Genomic DNA, 4,967 nt, shown 5'->3' with positions numbered 1-4,967 from the left:
TTGCAGTGTTTTATTTTTAGTATTGTTGAAATAGTTTCTATTAGTAAAGCTTGATTTTCATGCATCCGTTGTCCAACGATACGCTGATAGGATATTACTTTTATTGGTAGAATTTAAAGACTTTGATTGGTTAGAAAATAACGCAGTTTTTAAATTTATTGCATTTTCATGCCTCCGTTTATCGGATATACGTTGGTGTCATTTTATATGTTCGTTTCCATAACGATTTTGCTATTTTACTTATATTTTTTATTAAGGTTAGATTAAATTTGTCAAAAGAGTGTCAAAACGTCCGTTATCGTATGAACGGATCCGTTGATGGGCTGTGGCGCGAAACGCTATGACCAATCAGAGCACCGTCGGACCAACGTATAACGGATGCATGAAAATCAGGCTTAAGTGCTATATATTTTCAGTAATTCTAGGTATATCAAATGTAATTTAAGAACATTGTAGAAAGTTGCGTAAATATAAATGAATAAAATTCATTTTTACCCAATATCTATATTGATAGAAGTATCTATCACAGCATTTTTAATCGTGTTATTTTTTTTAATAAAAAGTTTATTTAAATACATCGGTGTCCAAAAATTACCAGAAATAAGTTTTTAAAAATGTTCTCCTAATTATAAAATAGGTAAAATAAGCGAAATTTTGTGATTTTTTCAAGATCTGGAATTTTTTGTGAAGTTGAAGGAATATGAAGGCTTTTTTTAAGAAAAAATCTTTCGGAAATGTCTGGCAACACTATGTCACCGTCACGTTACCATACCGCCAACGTTACAGTAAATGTTCTTAAATTGCTATCAACAAAGATATTCACACGGTCAGTAACGTCCAACTCATTTGCGTCATATTGTCGGTTTGGAGACGGTACGGCCAGGGACGGATACAGGAATTTATTTTAGGGGGAGCCTAAATAAAAAATTATGTAGAATATGTTTTTTAGGGTGCCATTTTTAACCCAATTTACAGATTTTAGGGGGGGGGCGGGCTCCATGGGCCCCCCTCTGTATCCGCCACTGGGTACGGCAACGTGACGGTCACATTTTGTATAGTGAGAATCGCTCATAACTCTACCGGACTCTACCGATCTGGTCGTCGAACCTGCGTTGTCTGGATTTTAACGTGTAAGAGAGAGCTTAATGAGTGATGCCGACAGCTTAATGGAAAATCAAATAATTTATTAAAAATATATAAAAGTTGGGTTGATACATTTCTCCTATGCGGTATTGCCGGATTTTGCATCAAAATTTCAAACCGCACAAATAGGCGTTTATGAAAAATGTTTGCAGCTTTATTTTTCACTATTAGTTACTTATTTAACTACAGCTGTAACAGATGATATTTGGCTTACAGTTCATAACAAATAAACTTTTAGTCACGCGATTAAGCTTGACCCTCACAGCGCCAGCGTTACCCATTTATAAATATATAAACATTTATTATTTACATCAACAAAACTTACCTTCTTAACACCACTTGACGGGACATAAAAGACCATTACTACCGCTTTCCCGTTCAAAATATTCTAATAAAGTTGCGATGAGATTTTTACGGCTATTAAGATATCTTGTACACTTTGCACTAAAAGAATTTATAAAAAGAAAAATGTTCGACTGGAAGGTCTGCTAGTAAACATTTTTAAGCTTAAAGTATTAGAACACTATTTGTTTAAACTAAAAAACTAAAGTGTCAAAACGAATGACAATGTCAGGAAATAAATAGATAAATAGGGCAACTTGACATTTTTGACAGTAGAACTGCCACCTGAATCTCTGGCGGGAAGTTTAAATTCCACTTATTCAGCACGGCGCCGTATATGTCCATGGTTGCCAACAATTAATTTAAAAATCGCCCTCGATGACGCAACTAAAAGTTATTTGATATGAACCGTAGATTCGTTATCTTCAATTCAGTACTATAAGATGACTTTAGATGATTTTTTTCTACAGACATTTTCCTACAAACGTAAAAACCGGCAACACTCTATGCCGCTTTTTATTTTGTCTCTGTCTGTCAACAGGTCATTTATACTTATCTCTGTCGCATGTGTTAAAATACAGACCACGCAGATGAAGTGACCGGAGCTAGGATATCGGTTTATAGACTATGGTAATCGCAAAACATTTTCCGATGCACGTGATCAACTTTGAGTGACAAGCGATGGCGACAGCGCTGATAGATTGTGATGGATTTATGAGATGAATCTTAATTTAAAAATGACAAAGAACATATTTATTAGATCATTTTTCAATCAAACTTTCTTTTCTGATTGCAGTCAAAGGTAATAAAGGACCTTTATTGTCACGTTCTCGGTCAAAATAGTTTTAAAAGAACAGGGAAGCTACAAGCTCTTTTCACTTTCAACACACAATTTCAAGAAATGCAATACAAAAATTCGAAAATTTTGTTCTTAGAAGAACTGTTTGTGTTTAAAAAGGCAATTTTTAAAAAATATTATGAAAATAGGCAAAAAAACGAGAATTAGTCACAAAGATTCAACAACACGATATTATACAAAATAATGACTGACACTAGGATAATTGTCAAATAATACAGGACAACATTGCTGAACAAGGGGCAATGTGATCAACATAGCGATAATAAAATTCGGTTTAAACTAATTTTTGCAGCTTTAATCTAAATAAAATATCTGTTACAATCATTTGCTCTATAAAGTAAAATGAAGAGCTGTTCGGTATCTTAAATTATACAGCAAATTTAAACATTTTTGGCAAAACTTCATTAAGTCAGGTTTATAGACTTTAGTGTCAATGTCGATATGATTGATGACGTGCATCGGAAAATGTTTTGCGATTACAATATATCGAACTATAAACTTTTAAACACTTTTAAATTAACCCTCGTAAAACCGCGGCAGGGAAACTCTCACATCTAAAGGCAGGAATCTTTCTCCCGCCTTTTACCGCATCCCCACCCCTCGAGATGGCACCATCCGCCCGAAATTTGCGGCCTTTCCAGCAGCCGCGGCACCGGCGCGACAAATCTGGACCTCCAGAATCCGTCCAGATCCGTGCGTGTGTCGCGCGCCAGAAAAATCGATAAGGCGTCGCAACCCACTCTCTTTTTCCTCTCGCTTGCCAAAAATACGTCGCGCACCGACGTACGGGTTGTACCGGGGACGATCAGGGGCCAACAGATTTGAGCGCGTACCGCGGAAAAACTGTGCGAAAATCGTACCCAGATCGAGATTCTTTAATCCAGATTACGCGGTTTTGGCTTAGGACAGTTTTTCGGATGCAAACAACAAAATGTCACTTTGGATACGTATGGTTTAAGTGCTTTTCTACTTGCTCAGGTATATCTACCGAATTGCTGCATGATTTCTGATGCTTTTGATTTATTTGTCTGATTTTTGTTTGATTGTTAAATTTGCCCCAAAGCTTCTTCTCGTTTGGTCTGTTTATTTTTGTTAACATTGAAAAGGGCAAAGGATGTTTGACATCTAATCTTTCTCAGAGAAAAAAACAAAATGCTTTTTTTTATCCTGTATGAACCTCGCAGCTTGTCATTTCATTTTTGTCTAGTCTTTAAAATCATACTTTGAACAGAACTAGCTTTTTTCTAATATTTATTTCGCTTTATGCTTTGTCCTTTGTAAGTTTTTTTTGTTAATGTTCTTTCTGTTATTGAAATTTCTCAATTTTTAGCAAAGAGATGTATATATACTAAATTAGACTGTTTACCTGAGGATACCTAGTTTTATCAAATTAAAGTTGAAATTGTAAACTTTGGTGTTTCCACAACAACATATTTATGACACTAATTTACGAAACACCAAAACACTTATGAATGTTATGAGCATTAAATTGTGAGGGCGAGATGGTGTCTGTATGTCGTATTCAGAAAATTCACTCGATTATTGAAGAATATTTTAGTTCTAATCATCTGCTAATAGTGAAACGCATCGTTAGCTACTATTCTTTTATAATTTTTATGCTTTTTAATCTCTAAAATCAAACTTTCGACAATACTATTTTTATTTGTTATTTATTTAGTTTCATTTATTGTCTTTTGTTAAGTTCTTTTGTAAAAGTTCTTTTTGTTGTTCAATTCTTCCATTCCAGCATAGAAATGTAGATAATTGAATTATAGTATTTACAAAAAACTTATTTTAATAAAAAAAGAATAAAAAGTAATAACCTAACCAACAGATTTGAGCGCGTACCGCGGAAAAACTGTGCGAAAATCGTACCCAGACCGAGATTTATTGTTGCAGATTACGCGGTTTTGGTTTAGGAGAGTTTTTCGGATGCAAATAACAAAATGTCACTTTGGATACGTATGGTTTAAGTGCTTTCCTACTTGCTCAGGTATATCTACCGAATTGCTGCATGATTTCTGATTCTTTTGATTTATTTGTCCGGTTTTTGTTTGAATGTTAAATTTGTCCCAAAGCTTCTTCTCGTTTGGTCTGTTTATTTTTGTTAACATTGAAAAGGGCAAAGGATATTTGACAACTAATCTTCCTCAGAGAAAAAAAAACAAAATGTTTTTTTTTATCCTGTATGAACCTCGCAGTTTGTCATTTTATTTTTGTCTAGTTTTTAAAATCATACTTTGAACAGAACTAGCTTTTTTTCTAATATTTATTTCGCTTTATGCTTTGTCCTTTGTAAGTTTTTTTTGTTAATGTTCTTTCTGTTATTGAAATTTCTCCATTTCTAGCAGAGAGATGTAGATATACTAAATTAGACTGTTTACCTGAGGATACCTAGTTTTATCAAAAACAAAAGTAAAATGATATAGGGTAACAAAGACTAACCCCCTTGATATTATCTATAAGCCATCTTTTTCTTTAATTTAGTTTTTTTAAAGTTGAAATTGTAAACTTTGGTGTTTCCACAACAACATATTTATGACACTAATTTACGAAACACCAAAACACTTATGAATGTTATGAGCATTAAATTGTGAGGGCGAGATGATGTGTGTATGTCGTA

At 33.9% G+C, this 4,967-nt stretch overlaps 1 protein-coding gene across 3 annotated transcripts in view; it reads left to right on the top strand.

Moving 5' to 3' along the window:
* Nucleotides 1–3,106: 3,106 nt before the first annotated feature.
* LOC115887692 (ALK tyrosine kinase receptor) overlaps nt 3,107–4,967 on the top strand; it is an 86,847-nt gene continuing 84,986 nt past the window's right edge. For 2 of the 3 annotated variants that reach the window (XM_030907157.1, XM_030907155.1), the window contains exon 1: nt 3,107–3,322. The gene's annotated coding sequence lies outside the window, so the exon portion shown is untranslated. Of the gene's footprint in view, nt 3,323–4,266; nt 4,338–4,967 lie in introns of those variants that run through there. The other variant, XM_030907156.1, reaches the window with a different exon arrangement.

This window comes from Sitophilus oryzae, unplaced genomic scaffold (genome assembly GCF_002938485.1).
Source record: "Sitophilus oryzae breed Bouriz unplaced genomic scaffold, Soryzae_2.0 scaffold_610_pilon_pilon, whole genome shotgun sequence".
In the NCBI taxonomy this organism is placed as follows: Eukaryota; Metazoa; Arthropoda; class Insecta; order Coleoptera; family Curculionidae; genus Sitophilus; species Sitophilus oryzae.
This window is presented reverse-complemented; position numbering and strand designations above follow the sequence as displayed.